Consider the following 17,247-nt stretch of genomic DNA (forward strand, 5'->3'; position numbering starts at 1 on the left):
CCACCTTCCATCCTCATGGCTGCATTTGTTTGGTATAATCTAGAACTCCTGCCTACTCCCACAACACAGACGGCAATCAGTTCCAACCTGAGTTCAACAAGTGCTGGCTGTAAGGGAGTCCGGGAGGTGTGGCTTTTACCTTTCTACCGTCTGCAGAGCAGGGGAATAGACTGTGTGAATGCTGGAGATGATGTTTGAAATAATTTGCATGAACTGCCGCAGACAGTGAACAAAACCACCGAAAGACATGATCTTCCCAAATCACCGTTCTCCTGCTCCCAGCACTAATTCCGTTCAGGAGAAACATTTACCTAGATTTTGCCTGCATTTACCAAGTGTTTCCTTTCGAGCACTTCCTCTTTCAGACCAGTGAAACTAAACATCACTGTGAACAGAGCACACAGCAAACACCCAAGTAAAGCGAGTACTTCCATGGCTTCCTCAGGAACGCATCTGATGTCTAGCTTGACGTCTCCCCACTTACCACAACACCGCAGCAGAAACTGCATTTTGCTAAGGTAGGCAGGAAGACGGAAAGGATGTCTAATTAATCACTTCAAGTCTTTGCAGACCAGGAGTATGCTTTAGTTTATATTGGCTCACCTCATCACTCTAGGACTGGACCTGTGGCTGGCAGGGACGTCCTGCGTCTGATTGAGAAGGGTGTGGTCTTGCAGAAAGAACGATGAAGCCCGTCAAGGATCAAGCTTCTAAGACAGAAAGAGGGGTCTCATTTGGTAGTCCCAGTCCCTGCATTTCAGGGACTTTCTCATCATTCTGCCTCTAATAAGACCTGGGCCCTGACACCTCCGCTTCCACCATAAACAGTGCCACTAAAGCTGCAGCCGGCACTGATGCAAAGCCCAGAGTCACTACTGGGTGTCATAGCTGCGGTGCCCATGTAAGAGGGGCTGGGACAGGGTCCCTTGAAAACCACAAGGCACCTTGCAGCCTTGCCCGGGGTGGGGGCCTGGGGGACTCTGGGTAGAGGAGTTGAACCTGTATATATACAGCCTTTTGGACTCCTGGAAATGATCTATTGATAAAAGCTGTTTTCTAATCAAAAACAAGAAAGAGGAGGAGAAGGAAGAAGAGAATCCTTGGAAAATTGCTAATACAGTTGTGGTTATCTAAGAGAGAGATTTTGTTTGTTCTCTTACTAACAAAAAGGGGTAATTTGGCAGGAAGAATTAGGGAAAGCAGACAAATTACATATTATTTATCGTTGGAGAAAGTTAGACTCCAAGAGGGGAAGGCTCAAGAGCTGAGGAGAAGGTTGATTTCACAGTGCCTAATTCACCACGTTTTATGATGTGTTTGATTTTTGAAGTCTGTATTTTAAAGAATGGCTTTCACATTGGGGCAAAGGTAAAGAAAGTCAATTCTCTTAAAAACATTTACTAGAAACTCTGACTTTCCATGCCACTTTTAAAAAAATCAATGAGCTTAATCTGCCATAAATGATTCTTTTTAAACCATTCCTGGCTCTTCAGGTCACGTCCTTTGCTCTGATTTTTCCTTCCTAGAACCTGCACAATATAGAGCCAGAGTTCACAAGGTGGTGGCATCTACCACCTGCTCATCTTTATACAACATGGACAAAATGTTCCCATGTACATGTATTTTGCATCACTCCTGTGATTCACAGTTCCTCAAAAATCCGCAGTGGAGATTTGGTGAAAAAAAACAAATAGCCACTTTCTTCCAGCCCCTGGGGGTACGTTTTTTCACCAGGCATCTCACAGTCTTTCATCTGAATCTTCCAGGAGACTTGGATCCCAAGGAACACAAGCGCTTGCAGGCAGGCTATGGGGAGGCATGTTGTAAGGCCACCCCGTCAGTGGAGAGCAGGACCTGGGGCCTCCCTGGGGCTCCCTCGCGGACGCAGCCCAGTTCCTCGGAGCACCAGCACCTTCCCTGTAGTGTTCCACTCCCAGCCCAGCGTGGCTACTCTCTCAGCCTCTGCCTCTGTGTCTGTGTCTTCTTCTCTTTTTATTATTAGGGAGCTCCTCTCCCTCCTGCACCCATTGGCTCCTTCTTCGGGACATGGCTTCTCAGCTTGACTCTTCCTATATCCCGTCAGCTTGGGTTCCCACAGTGCGATTCTCCCTTTCCCTCCCTCCCTCCCTCCCTTCCTTCCTTCCTCCCTCCCTTCCTTCCTTCCTTCTTTCCTTCTTTCTTTTTTTTTTGACGGAGTCTTGCTGTGTCACCAGGCTGGAGTGCAGTGGCGCAATCTCCACTCACTGCAACCTCTGCCTCCCGGGTTCAAGTGATTCTCCTGCCTCCGCCTCCCGAGTAGCTGGGACTACAGGCGTGTGCCACCACACCCAGCTCATTTTTCTATTTTTAGTAGAGACAGGGTTTTACCCTGTTGGCCAGGATGGTCTCTATCTCTTGACCTCGTGATCCGCCCGCCTCAGACTCCCAAAGTGCTGGCGTGAGCCTGTAATAGACTGTGCCCTGCTGATTCTCCCTTTTCTTGAGTGAAATTCCCAACTGGGAATTCCACCGGCCTAGCTCCTTTTGGCCACACTAGTCTGGTCCCCTGGGCATGGGGGGTTGGGGTCCTGTGATGACACATGGCTCCTGGGTCTTTGAAGACAGCGGGGGCAGTGGTGAGCTGGGCTCTGGGATTCCTCAGGCTATTGTTTCTTTTGAGGTGAATCCATAACAAACCATGGGCAGAAAGGAAAACTAGGACAGCAAGCAATGATTTCCGTGTCACCGAAAAGGAAACAAATGGTCAGGTATAAATCTTGATTGTCTTATTCTTTCTTCCAGGAAAGCTGGGGATGAGTTCTGTCTGGGAACCAGCATCTCTACTTCACTAGGTTTCATTCTAGGACAGGAATTCACCCTCCTGTGCTCACTCAGCCACTCTCGACATTCAGGTCTACTTCCTCCCCGTTGATGGCCTTCCTGGGCCGGGCTGTTCGAGTCCACTGTTGAAAGGAGCTGGGGCCTGTCCCCTCCTCCATGTCACCAGCTTTCCCATTGCAGCACACAGCTAAGGACACTGCATTAGAAGAGCCCGGAGGTCCAGGCTTGGGGAAACCTTGACCTGCCGGTGCCTGCAGAGGGGAAGCACGATGAGAGTTCTGCATCATTGAGGTTTTAGTTGTCTCTGGCTTTTCTGATGTTTGTGCAACAAGGCTGATTCGCCATTGAGGGCATTTTCCAAGGGATTTCTGTGGGCATGGACTTTCCTCCGTATCTCCCAGCCCAGGAGTGCCCTTTGGCTGCTGCTGGAAATGCCCCAGCGTCCGTGCACACTTTTTCCATTGACGGTGCAGCTATCCAGGCCCCACGTTCAGCCCAGCAGGGAGCTCTGCTATTGTAGGGTATGTGGTGTGACAGATAATTTATTAGGTGTGAACCGTCTTTTATTTGTTACTTCGTGGGCCTGTCTGCCCACACTCCTTTCTCCAAGTCCACCTGCAGCGCCTGCATGGCTGAGTGTGTGCCACGGTCCCTCTCACCACTAAGCTTTTGCTCCTGAGTTCTATCTGGGACAGATTCTCATTCCTCTTGCCTTTTCCACTCTTAGATGTTGCTTCCACTGAGAAGCTTGACCTGATTGCCCTCTCCCCAGGACAGGACTGGACGCCCTGCACCCCACATTTATCCACTCCCAGGGCGGCCAGTGCTGGGCCTGAGCAATGCGTCCTTATCTCTTTTTTGGTATTGGCTGCTAACGTCCCTGAGTGAGGGTCCTGGAGAGGCTCCGGCTCCACTCCTTGGCAGAGCCCTTCAAGATGGACACACTGACAGTGCTTAACAAATACTTGCCCAGTGCCGAGTGTGGGGCCTTGAAACCTGACTCTGGCTAGTGGAAACTTCTCTTGCATTCTGGATTTGGGGTGATGTTATGCATTCTGCTAGGAATCCCTAGTGGTGCTTCAATAATAATAGCCAATATTTCTAGAACAACTAGAAATTGTCCCACGAAGTGCTTAAGCACATCCCATGTTTTTAGCTCACTTTTTTTTTTTTCTTTTGAGACAAGGTCTGGCTCTGTCACCCGGGCTGGAGTGCAGTGGTGTGATCTCGGCTCACTGCACACCAATTCCCTGGGCTCCAGTGATCTTCCCATCTCAGCCTCCTGAGCAGCTGAGACTACAGGCGGGTGCCACCATACCAGGCCTTTTTTTTTGTAGATATGAGGTCTCACTATGCTGCCCTGGCTGGTCTCAAACTCCTAGACTCAAGAGATCTGCCCGCCTCCCAAAGTGCTGGGATTACAGGGATGAGCCTCTGCACCTGGCTTCAGTCACTCTTTGATGCTTGAAGTAGGTACTATGTTTAACTCCATTAAAGAGGTGAAGTGAATGGCCCAGACCATACAGCGGGCATGTGGCCGATGCAGGTTGGAAGCTGGATTCTGGTCCCAAACTCACACTGGTGACCTCTCTGCCTGCGGTGATACCTGTTGCCTGCAAGTCCCTGGAGCTCCTCTGCTCTGCAGTGGGTTAGGGGTCTGCAGCACACTGAAGATGCTTTATAAGCCTCTTTGGTGTTTTATAAGCCTCTTTGTATTCTACTAGCAATCTAGCAAGTGTCTTCAGCTTTAAAAAAGCCGCCAAACCCAGGGTGTCCTGCCAATTTAGGCGTGCATTTAAACAAATTATACTTCTTCTTCTTCTTTTTTTTTTTTGAGACAGGTTCTTGCTCTGTTGTCCAGGCTGAAGTGCAGTGGCACAATCTCGGCTCACTGCAACCTCTGCCTCCTGGGTTCAAGCGATTCTCCTGCCTCAGCCTCCTGAGTAGCTGGGATTATAGGTGTGCGCCATCATGCCTGGCTAATTTGTGTATTTTTAGTAGAGACGGAGTTTCACTATGTTGGCCAGGCTGCCCTCGAACTCCTGACTTCAAGTGATCCGCCCGCCTTGGCCTCCAAAGTGCTGAGATTACAGGCATGAGCCACCGCGCCTGGCTGTTTAAACAAATTATACTTCTTATTTATGGGTATGAATCCAACTTCTTCCCCCCACCTTTCTGGGTTTTTTGTTTTTTAAGTATATGTGCTGCCAAAGTGAGCATGTCCCTTTCTGTTTTTCTGTTGCTTTTTAAAGTTATGCAATTGATACCCAAATGTATTGTCCATTCTCAGAGATTCAAGTAGATTGGAAACATATAGAGTGAAATGGGAAAAGCCTCTTTGCTGCTTGCTTCTCTCTGCAGGACAATCCCACTTTCTTCCTGGGAGATAACAATCCTCAGGTTTGGATCCTGCAAGTCTTTTTTCTCTGCATTCACACACGTGTTTATAGCCGTGGAATAAAGTTCTCTTTTCATGTAAATGACATACTCTGTGCATTGTTTCATCACTTAGTCTTTCTCCCCAGTGGACCCTACATCTTAGTGATCATTTCCAGGGCCACATCACAGATCAGACTCATTCTATTTAAGAGCTTTCTAGTATACACCGCCCTTAGTGATGGAAATTTGGGTTGTTCTCAGAAAAATTGTAAATCACAGTTTACTTAAAAAAATTATTACTTGCTTTAAAAAATGCCCCAAACAATAAGAGCGCTCATTTAGTCCTGAGGTTTACGCTCCTTTTCACACTCACACAATCAGCGCCAATCACACTTTCCAGAATATGGAATGCCTCCACTTTGTTTTGGTAAAATTAGTGCCTCACAATGTCTTCCCACCTCCTGGTCCTCCCTTCTCACGGAGGGGAACCGGCCACTGTGCTCTTGGAAGTAGCACAGGATGTTGTTACACTTGGCTACACAGTTGCATAATGGCCTCCAAAATTAGGCCCGGTGCTAGTTTAAGCCCTTGTTTGCCCTTCAGATACTGACCACAGATCAGCACAGTGGGCTCACTGCCTGGGAAGTCAGCACTCACAGGTGTGTTTGTGCATTTGTGTGGTGTGTATGTGTAGCATCTATGATGTGTACAGGGTGTGGGTGTGTAGTGTGTATGTGTGGTGTATGTAGTGTGTGTATGGTATGGGTGTGTGATGTGTGTGTGTAGTGTGTATGTGTGGTGTGTGAGGGGTGTTGGGTGGTGTGTGTGTAATGTGTGTTGTGTGTATGTGTAGTGCATGCAGTGTGTATGCATGGTATGTGGTATGTGTGGTATATGTGGTGTGTATAGGGTACAGGGTGGTGTGTGGTGTGTGTGCTGTGTATGTGTAGTGTATGTGTATGTGTGGCATATGTGGTGTGCATATGGTATGGGATCGTGTGTGGCATATATGAGGTGTGTGGGAGGTGTTGGGTGGTGTCTGTCTAATGTGTATAGTATGTGTGGTCTATGTAGTGTGTGTGTATTGTATATGTAGTGTGTGTGGTGTGTGATGTGTATGTATGCAGTGTGTGTGGTGTGTGTGTCATGTGTGTAGGATGTGTGGTCTGTGGGGCATGTGGGGGGCATGTGGTGGTTGTGGCATCTGTTGTGCAGTGTGTCTGTTGTGTGGTGTATGTGTATATGTAGTGTGTGGAGGGTGTGTGGTGTGTGTGATATGTGTATTATGTGTGGTCTCTGAGGCGTGTGGGGGGCATGTGGTGGTGTGTGTTGTGTGGTGTGTGTCTGTTGTGTGGTGTATGTGTAGTGTGTGTAGTGCGTGTGGTGTGTGTGTGATGTGTGTAGGATGTGTGGTCTATGAGGCGTGTGGGGGGCATGTGGTGGTGTGTGTTGTGTGGTGTGTGTCTGTTGTGTGGTGTATGTGTAATGTGTGCAAGATGTGTGATGTGTGTAGTATGAGTCTATGAGGTGTGGGGGGCATGTACTGGTATGTGGCGTCTGTTGTGTTGGGTATGTGTGGTGGTGTGTGGGGTGTGTATGGACATCATTGCTCCTGGCACTGGCCCTCTCTTGGGAACAGGGAGGTCACCCTGGGAGTGAAGGGGTGAGGGATCTTCCTTCCCAGACTCACTGCATCTCCCCACTCCTAGAACAATTATTCCGAGTGGATAATGCACAGCGAGCTGAGTGAACAGCCTTTCCCTCTCTATGTGGAGTGCTGTGCGAGTGAGAGGTCAGGCCAGCTGGACTTCCTGGGTCGAGTGGGGACTTAGGGAACTTTCCTGACTTACAAGAGGACTGTAAAACGCACCAATCAGTGCTCTGTAAAACACACCAATCAGTGCTCTGTAGAACGCACCAATCAGCACTCTGTAAAATGCACCAATCAGCACTGTAAAATGCACCAATCAGCAGGATTCTAAAAGTAGCCAGTCGCAGGGAGGATTGAAGAAAGGGCACTCTGATAGGACACATACGGAACATGGGCGGGGACAATAAGGGAATAAAAGCTGGCCGGCCCCAGCCAGTGGCGGTAACCCACTCCAGTGTCCTTCCAGGCTGTGGGAGCTTCCTCCTTTCGCTCTTCACAACAAACCGTGCTACTGCTCACTCTTTGGGTCCGTGCAAGAGCTGTAACACGGCTGAGTGCGGTGGCTCACACCTGTAATCCCAGCACTTTGGGAACCGGAGGCGTGTGGATCACGAGGTCAGGAGAGTGAGACCAGCCTGGCCAACACGGTGAAACCCTGTCTCCACTAAAAATACAGAAATTAGCTGGGCGCAGTGGTGCACGCCTCTAATCCCAGCTACTAGGGAGGCTGAGGCAGGAGAATCTCTGGAACCCCAGAGGCGGAGGTTGCAGTGAGCCAAGATCGCGCCACTGCGCTCTAGCCTGGCGACTGAGCGAAACTCCGTCTAAAAAATGAATGAATGAATAAATAAATAAAAGCTGTAACAATCACTGCGAAGGTCCTGGCTTCATTCTTGTAGTCAGGAGACCATGAACCCACTGGCAGGAACCAACTCCGGACACACAAGGACACTGAACATCCAGCGAATCTGCAAAGTAACTCTCCTTGTGGGGGAGAGTGTCTCTAGGTATTGCTGTTTTCCCTTCCTTTAAAGACATTTTTAAATCACATAATAATTCACCCGATTGTTTTAGGAAGAGTGAGAAACCCCCACTATAGAAGGTGAAAATCCCTGATGTTGCTTTTGGAGAGAGCATGTCACGTTCTTGGATCTGACTTTCATTTCTCTCAGATAATAATGTTTTGAAAATAACTCATCAATATAGGTTGCCAATTGATTTTACCTGACCCCCCCCCCCCCACACACACACTAAAATGGACCTGTAGAGGTGAATTCATGTTTAACATATACGTTCATAACACTTCTGGACGTGTGGGTAGGTTCTGAGGTTAATTGCAGTGGCTGAGTCCAAAATCTTACTCTGTTTCCCTTTGAGATTGGTAACAGATCAGACCCAAGAAAATCAGACGAAAATGAAAGAACTGTATGAACTGTATCAGTGCAGTCCTCAAGACAGGGTTCAGGGAGCCCTCTCCTTCCTCTCCAAAATGAAGATGCTGGAGGGAAAGCCCCATCTGCAGGGCCAACCCTGACCACAGTAGCCTGGCCTCCTGCACGGAGGGTCCCCAGCGCTCCGGATCTCTCGCCCGGCCGTGGCAGTGGCCACCCAGGGGTGCGGTATCTTTTCTCAGCGGAGTCAGACACAGTCCGCACGGGAAACCGGGAGCAGATACAATCTCCTGTGGCTGTAGCCCGGCGACGGGGCTGAGCGGGTGGCTCTTTCCTCCCAGAGTGACTGCATTTTTTGCGGATGGAGTGAATGTTTGTGTTTTCGTGAGGCCATGCGAAAGGAATGTGAATATTAGAAAAGAGCCCTGTTTGTTAAAACGATAATTGCTAGAATGCTCTGGAACCGTCCACATTTGCTCTTCCACAGTCTCATAAAAGCCCAAGGAATGGGGGCAATGTCTGACTGAAGACCTGTACTCAAAGCCCTTCCAGATGAGAGAATTTTGCTGTCATTTTGGTTATAATTTTCCCTAATGACTTGGATTTCTCTTTGGCCACCAAATATTTCAAAGCAACTGGTTTTCACCGCATCCAAGAGCTGAAAGCCCCCATGGCAGTTCCCGGGCTAAGGACGATCACGTGAATAACTAATAACCAAGTGGACAAATATGCATCATGTGTTTGAACCAATACTCATGCTCGATTACACCGCAGGCTGTTTCAGATGCTTTCAAGCCAGGCCTGGCTGGCCCCTACAGACACCCCCTGCAGCCACTTCCTCAGGAAGTGAGCTCACCTCCCTCATGGAAGAGCGTTTGTAAGATGCTGGCGCTCCTCTAGTGCCAACGCTGGAGGCTGGGATCACCTGCGGGTTTTCAGTTGCTCCTGGGAGCTGCCAGGAGAGTCCCAGGAACAAGCTGCCTCCTTGCGCCCTTACATTTGTTTGCTACCCTCCAGATAAAGTGTGGTGCGGGAGTTTTCCAATTCATTCACACAGCAGAGAGAGAAAGGAAGGAGTGAAAGAACGCAGCCTGCCGGGCCTTGATCTCCTCTCAGGCTTTGTTTGGGCTAAGTGAAGGGTCCATGCTATGGCTGAGGGTAGAGTTTTAGTAGGTGAAAACATCTGCGTGTCTTGGCTCTAATAAGCTGGGGTACGTGCCTCCACTTACCTAGATCTCCATGCGGAGCGGCATCGTGGCCTGATGGTCGAGCGAGGAAGTTTCTCCAGTTCCAGTCAGACTAACGGCCTGGTTTGAATCTGGCTTCTACAACCTCCCAGGCTGGGAAGCCTTGGGCTACTTACTTAACCTTTCTGTGCCTTAGATTTCCTGCCGGCAAATGAGAAGACAATCAGGCCTTCTGAATCATGTACTGCAAAGGGCTTAGAACAGGGCCTGGTTCATAGAAGAACAAATGGGCAACCGGCCCGGAATTAGTGCGCTCTGCAAGGGTTAAAATGATAATTGCTAGAATGCTCTGGAACTGTCCACATACATTCGCTCTTCCACAGTCTCATAAAAGCCCAAGGAATGGGAGCAATGTCTGACTGACGACCTGGACTCAAAGCCCTTCCAGATGAGAGAATTTTGCTGTCATTTTGGTTATAATTTTCCCTAATGACTTGGATTTCTCTTTGGCCACCAAATATTTCAAAGTAACTGTTTTTTATGGCATCCAACAGCTGAAAGCCCCCATGGCGGTTTCCAGGCTAAGGACACTTTATGCAAACCCATCCCAGGAGGAGGAGGAGAGGGAAGAGAAGGAGGAGGAGGAGAGGGAGGAGGAGGAGAGGGGGGAGGAGGAGGGGGGAGGAGGAGGAGAGGGGGGAGGAGGAGGAGAGGGGGGAGGAGGAGGAGAGGGGGGAGGAGGAGGAGAGGGGGAGGAGGAGCAGAGGGAAGGGAGGGAGGAAGAGGAGGGGAGGGAAGAGAGGGAGGAGGAGAGGGGAGGGAGGAGGAGAGGGAGTGAGGGTGGAGGAGGAGAGGGAGGAGGGGGAAGTGGTGAGGGAGGAGAGGGCGGAGGAGGGAGGAGGAGGAGAGGGCGGAGGAGGGAGGAGGAGGAGAGGGAGGAGAAGGAGGAGGAGAGGGAAGAGAAGGAGGAGGAGAGAAAGGAGGAGAAGGAGGGAGGAGGAGGAGAGAGGGAGGAGGAGAGGGAGAAGGAGGACCAGGAGAGGGAAGGGAGGGAGGGAGGAGGAGAGGGAGAAGAAGGAGGAGGAGAGGGAAGAGAAGGAGGAGGAGAGGGAGGAGGAGAAAGAGGGAGGAGGAGGAGGAGAGGGAGGAAGAGGAGAGGGAGGAGGAGGAGAGGGAGGAGGGGAGGAGGAGGGGGGAGGAGAGGAGGAGGAGGGGGTAGGAGAGGGGGAGGAAGAGGGCAGAGGAGGAGAGGGAGGAGAGGGGGAGGAGGAGAGGGAGGAGGAGGAGAGGGAGGAGAGGGAGGAGGAGGGGAGGAGGAGAGGGGGAGGAGGAGAGGGGGAGGAGGAGAGGGGGAGGAAGAGGGAAGAGGAGGAGAGGGAGGAGAGGGGGAGGAGGAGAGGGAGGAGGAGAGGGAGGAGGAGAGGGAGGAGAAAGGGAGGAGAAGGGAGGAGGAGAGGGAGGAGGGGAGGAGGAGAGGGGGAAGAGGAAAGGAAGGAGGAGGAGAGGGAGGAGGAGGGGGAGGAAGAGAGGGAGGAGGAGGGGAGGAGAAGAGGGGGAGGGGAGGAGGAGAGGGAGAGGAGAAGGGGAGGAGGAGGTGGAGAGGGAGGAGAGGGAGGAAGAGGCTAATTTTGTTTTTTTGTTTTTTTGTATTATCAGTAGAGACGGGGTTTCACCATGTTAGCCAGGATGGTCTCGATCTCCTGACCTCGTGATCCACCCGCCTCAGCCTCCCAAAGTGCTGGGATTACAGGCGTGAGCCACTGCGCCCAGCCCACACCCCACTTCTTTTGGGGGGTGGGAGATGCAGTCTTGCTCTGTGCCCAGGCTGGAGTGCAGTGGCATGATCCAGGCTCACTGCAACCTCCGCCTCCTGGATTCAAGTGATTCTCATGCCACAGCCTCCCGAGTAGCTGGGACTACATGCATGTGCCACCACACCTGGCTAATTTTTGTATTTTCAGTTGAGATGGTTTCACCATGTTGGCCAGGTTGGTCTTGAACTCCTGACCTCAAGTGATCCGCCTGCCTCAGCCTTCCTAAGCGGTGAGATTACAGGCGTGAGCCACCGTGCCTGGTCACACCCCACATTTGACAATGATGCTTTAGGACAATTCCAGCCATTACGATCTCTTGGGTCTAGGATCTTATCTTGAAGCACATTTGAACCTTTTGGTACATGAACACTGCTGTTGGCTGGCAAATCAAAACTTCCTGGTTTTCAGAAAAAAAGGCTCAAGAGAGGCGCCTTGGACTTCAAATGGCGATTACAAAACATTTTGATGAGTTGAGTGTAAATGAATCAGAAGCATCTGGATTTAATTAGCCTCCAAACACAGCCATTTCCAAACGTGGGGAAGGAAAACAGCACACTTGTGTCAAAACACATCTTGAGGGTTTCCTGCTAAATTCAAAATGATGGAAAAACAGATGGAACCATCTGCCAGGCATTCAGGTTGTTCTCCACATGGACCATCTTATCAGGGACACGGAGCTGCGGGACGTTTCTCCCGCAGACACGGACAGCGTCTCTGCATTGCCGTTGCCAGCCCGTTCATGGCCCACATTTAATTAAACCAGGCCTACGCATGGCTGGAGAGAGCGCGGCTTCCATGGTTTTGAAGATGGTCCAGAGCACAGTCCTCACGGGACTATGTGTGTGGTCTTCCCTCACAGCGGAAAACCCCCGTCTCCTTCTTCTCATGTCCTGTAAGTTTTTCCATGTTACCCACAAGCTGGCCACGGAGGCATCCCATTGCTGAATGCAAGCTGCTCCTGCCGCCGGTCTGTTTCGATGACACTGCCTGGTGTCAGGCAGTCGGGGGTATACATGCCTCTTCCCTTAGAGGTTGAGCTGCTCTTCCTCTCCAATGAGAAAGGAGCTGAAAGCTCAAGGGCCTGGGCTGTCATAGGACATGCTTCCAGAAGAAAGAATCTATGCATGCTGAGGCCAGAATGGAAACAGGTGCAATTCTCTTCAGAGCTTTTAAGAACTCCTGTATTGTGTCTAAGCTTTTTATGCTTTGGAGTGTCCAAATTTCCCAGTGAATGGTCAAATAATAATGATACTGTGCATTTGTTGAACAAGAGTCTACAAGGTGCTTTCACACACACGACCTCGTGAATGGGGTGAATCACCCACATTTTACAGAAGAGGGAATTAGTGGATTGAGGTGAGATCTACTCAAGGTCTCTCAGTCAGGAAGGGGTAGGGATGGATTTAATCTGGTTCTTGAAGTTCTGAGCCTAGGGCATTTCCCAGTATTCGACATCTACCAAGGAGGAATGTGACAATTACCAGTGTTGTTTAGGTTCAGATCTCAGACCTCCACTTGCCAGCCAGACGCACCTTCCCGCAGGGGAAGCAGAGCGAGCCCCGGGCTCCTGAACTCCTACATTGCTGCCTGGGACATCCTGGTCAATGTGTAAGCACCGCCCACGCCCCATCTCACTCTCAATAGTGGCCAGCTTGAGATGATGAATTATGTGGATACTCTTCTCTGAACCCAGTCTAAAAGGGACAGATTTTTCTGGTTTTATTTGGATAAATCATTGAACTTTTCCATCCCAGCTGCTTCCCACAAACATTTCCAAATGGGTGTTTTCCTGTTTTGAGGAGTAACGTCTCTGTTTTCAGAGACTTTGAAGATTTCCTGATAGAAATATCTAATGCAGGCTCAAAGCATTGGCTGAGTGTCCACATAATTCTCTACCACTTAGTTCTTACATTGTGCCTTACTCCAAAGTTAACCATGGTTTCTTCATCTCTTTCAAAGAAGGAAGGAGTGGAGAGACCTGCTGTAAGCAGATTCCCATGTAGGCCAAGCTGGTTTTTGGTGCCTTCCTGCTTCTCTTTCTCTGTCCACCTCCTACCCTCAGGTTCCATCTCTTCTCATCCCCACGGACGATGGCACCACCCCCAGGCTGTCGTCCGCATCCCCACAGACGATGGCACCGCCCCCAGGCTGTCCTCTGCGTCCCACAGACGATGGCACCGCCCCCAGGCTGTCCTCTGCATCCCACAGACGAAGGTACTGCCCCCAGGCTGTCCCCTGTGTCCCACAGATGATGGCACCGCCCCCAGGCTGTCCTCTGAGTCCCACAGACCATGGCACCACCCCCAGGCTGTCCTCTGCATTCCCACAGTCTCTTGCATCAGCTCTCACTGAATCTTCCACTTTTTCCTAATTGAGATTGTTTTTCCCACTTTTATTGCCCTCACATGAGCCTTAGGGAAGGACCTAATGCCCTCATTTCCACGAATCCTCCTAGGCCTTATTAAAGGAGCTGTTTTGGGGAATATCCCATGTGCTATGGAGTCATGGAGCTCACAGCGAGGCCAGTCCCTGAGGGGTGGGGAGGGAGTGAGGAGAAGAGGGAGGAAGAAGGTTTCTGTGGACACTGCTGTCTGCCGGGAGGGTTATCTGCATGGCTCTACTGGGCCCTTCACACCTATGAATTGCTTGCTTTCATGAGGGGGTTCAGCCACCTTCTTAGAAAGAGAAGGGATCTTGTGGAACTGTGAGGACCTGGAAGTCCACAGAGACCGCGCACCACACATGGGAATGGGAGCAGGGCCCGCAGCCCGGCCTCTCTGTTGTGGCTTCTGTGTGTGGACACTCCGTTTGCATACTCTTCCTTAGAGCGGCCTCCTCTGCAGACCCGCTACCACGTCCCTCCAACGCTAACTGGCACCCAGACCCCACTGCTCCCCCATCCTCTCTCTAGCCACTTCTTCCTTCTAGCACTTACTAGTCTTTGGTTGTAAGCAAAAGAAACCAACTCCGGCTAACCTACCCAAGAGGGAAGTACTTGGGGAGAATGCGGGGCATGTGTTCAGTAGGATACCTTGGAAGCAGATGTTGAGAAAGGGGTTTGAGTGCAAGCAATTTTTTTTTTGAAAGGTGATCTCAGGAAGCACAGGTGGAGTGGGGAGATGAGTTGAGGAAGGAAGGCCGCAATTTCAGGGCACAAGGGGAGCAGGTTTTTAAGGGGCCTCTGGGAAACTATACAGACTCGCCTCTGAATTAACCCCGCCCCCGAGCTGGGAGAAGCCAGGGCGTTTATCTTCAAACTCCCATCTATCCTTAGTTAAAGATAATCTGGGGGTGTTAACTCTCCTGAATTCTGCCACAGGCAAACAGAATACAGTTCCAGTCAGAGAATGTTCTCTGGCAGAGTCCAGGTTTTTGAAGAAAAGAGCCAATGGCTATGTGGTGGTTTATCTCCAAGATGGTTCCTGTCCATCATCCCCTTCCCTCTCTGTGTGCATAAGCTATTCCTGCATTGAGAGATGGAGTCTATTCCTTGACTGCCCCTGCACCTTGAATCTGAAATCAAATTGAGTGAAAGTGATGTCTCACAGCTTATGCCTGAGTCTCTTGAAACACTCACTTTGAGAGGAATCAGCAGCTTTGGAAGAAGTCCAACTACTTCAAGACCACCATGCTATGAGGAAGCCCAAGCTAGCCATATGAAGCGGCTGCATGGAGAGAGAGAGAGAGATGGAGAGAGAGAGAGAGAGAGAGCGAAGACAGGGGACCTGGTACAGTGACTCACACCTGTAATCCCAGCACTTTGGGAGGCCGAGGCAGTCGGATCACCTGAGGTCAGGAGTTCAAGACCAGCCTGGCCAACATGGTGAACCCCTGTCTGTACAAAAATACAAAAATTAGCTGGGCGTGGTGGCGTGTACCTGTAATCCCAGCTACTCAGGGTTGAGGCGGGAGAATTGCTTGAACCCAGGAGGCAGAGGTTGCAGTGAGCTGAGATAGCACTTCTGCATTCCAGCCTGGGCGACAGAGCGAGACTCTGTCTCAAAACAAAACAAAACAAAACAAAAACAAAAACAAAAGAAAGGAAGAAGGAGGGAGAGAGGAGAAAGAGAGGCTCGATTAACCCCGAGCTGTTCCAGCTGTCCCAGACCAGGCACCAACAGGTGAGTGAAGAAGACTTTAGATGAACTTAGCCTCAGTCATAGACTGACTGCAATTGTATGAGAACAACCAGCCAGTTGTGTTAACCTCCAGAACCATGAGAGGTAACAATAAATTATTGCTGTACTCTGTTAAGTTTCTGGGTGGCTTGTTATGCAGCCCCAGATAACAGGAACCGCATAAGGGGGCAGTGAGCACCAGGGATGTGGGCAGGACGCCTGCGACATTGCTGCAGGCAGCATGTGCAGTGAAAGAGAAAGCCTGTGTCCCGGCCTCACAGACGATGTGCCATAGATCTCTGTAGTGGCACAGAGTGGACAATCACTTTAGAGCACTGATCTCAATGGCTGCTTTCTCTGAGTCATTTTGCTCAGGAGTTAAATTCCCTGGAGGGAGGGAGTCCCAATTGTCCCATCATGAGTCAGTGGAATCTTGGGTCCAACATGGCAGGGGATCTTGACTGACAATGACCTCAAGATTGCATACAATGGGGAAGGTCATTCTTTAAAAAAATGGAGAAGTGAGGAGACCAGAAAAACAGGGACTGAATTACACAGGCAGGTGGCACATGCCTGTAGTCCCAGCTATTTGGGAGGTTGAGACGAGCAGACTGTTTGAGCCCAAGAGTTTGAGGTTACAATGGGCAATGACCACACCACTGCACTCCAGCCTGGGGAACAGAGTGAGTCCCTGTCTCAAGAAAAAGAAAGGAAGGAAGAAAGGAAGGAAAAGAGGGAGGGAGGGAGGGAAGGAAGGGATGGTACTGGGAAAGCCAAACCAAGAAATGCTGCCTTTGTATCTGGCTCCATCCCCACCCCCAGTTCACTTTGCTAACTGCCTAGGTCTCCAGGTACCAATCTAAATCTCACCATAGGAATCTGCTTTATCCAGCTCATCTTTCCAAGTCAGGCCACACAGGGCCCTGGGTAGTCAAATGGTCAGCTTCACACCCCTTGGTCCAAAAAGCTGTGGCTAGGTGGGAGGGCTCAGTCACATGTCACAAAACTTCATTATGCCTCCTGGCAGTGACCACAAGGACAGGCAGTCCCTTCTTGCTGCAGATGCAGAGGTTAAAATCATGGACTCTAGGCTGAAGCCCCAGCCACGCCCACTGTAGGACTCTGCCAAAGGTCCTCAAGCTCTGCTGTAGGACTCTGCCGAAGGTCCTCGAGCTCTGATGGTCAACTTCCTTATCTGTAATCCCGGTACCTACCCAGAGGTTTCCTGGGAGGACCAAATAAGAAGCCCCAAGCACACTGCCTGACCTATGTGTTTAGTGGCGGTAGTCTATTGTTTTTATCTACAAGCCCAGTTCTGCCACCATGTCTGCTACTTAACCCTCAGTGAAGAGGACCAGATTCCTCCATGCAGAGGGTAGAGCGGTTTGCTGTTTGTGCCTCGCCAGCACCCTTACCCTCATCCTCGCAGTGCGTGCTGCTTTCCACCCACCAGACCCTGCAACGCTTTGCCTGAGGGCTTTCTTTGTCTCCTGGGGTAGCTCCACTCAAGCCAGGCCAAAGTGCTAGGGAATTAAAGACCACTCTCCTCTCCTCTGCTGCCCTCCACCAATGGCCATGAAGTGTGGTATACAAGCACCCCAGCACCCTTGCCCCTCAGGTGGAATGCATCCGAGGTTGTGTTCCATAGTGCCTTCCAGAATTCTGCAGACCAAGAGGGTCAAGCTCCAGTTGTCCATGGTGGGAACTTGCTGGATAATGGATCCTTATTTGGCTGGCTGTCCTTCTCCGTCTCCCTTCCCCACTCCCCTGCTGTTGTTCCCCATGCTGGGATCCCCTTCAAAATAAATTACCTGCCCTTGAATTCTTGTCTCAAGGTCTGGGTCAGGAGAACATAGACTAAGCGAGGAAGGGAAACTCTTTGGTTTA

At 50.5% G+C, this 17,247-nt stretch overlaps 1 long non-coding RNA gene across 1 annotated transcript; it reads right to left on the bottom strand.

The window, feature by feature from the left end:
• Nucleotides 1-599: 599 nt before the first annotated feature.
• LOC129047933 (uncharacterized) lies at nucleotides 600-16,328 on the bottom strand. Its single transcript, XR_008509832.2, has 3 exons — nucleotides 16,231-16,328; nucleotides 9,471-9,629; nucleotides 600-710 (listed from the first exon to the last, which is right to left on the bottom strand). It is a non-coding gene; the product is annotated as an uncharacterized LOC129047933 (long non-coding RNA).
• Nucleotides 16,329-17,247: the final 919 nt, after the last annotated feature.

Source organism: Pongo abelii, chromosome 13 (assembly GCF_028885655.2).
Source record: "Pongo abelii isolate AG06213 chromosome 13, NHGRI_mPonAbe1-v2.0_pri, whole genome shotgun sequence".
Lineage (NCBI taxonomy): Eukaryota > Metazoa > Chordata > Mammalia > Primates > Hominidae > Pongo > Pongo abelii.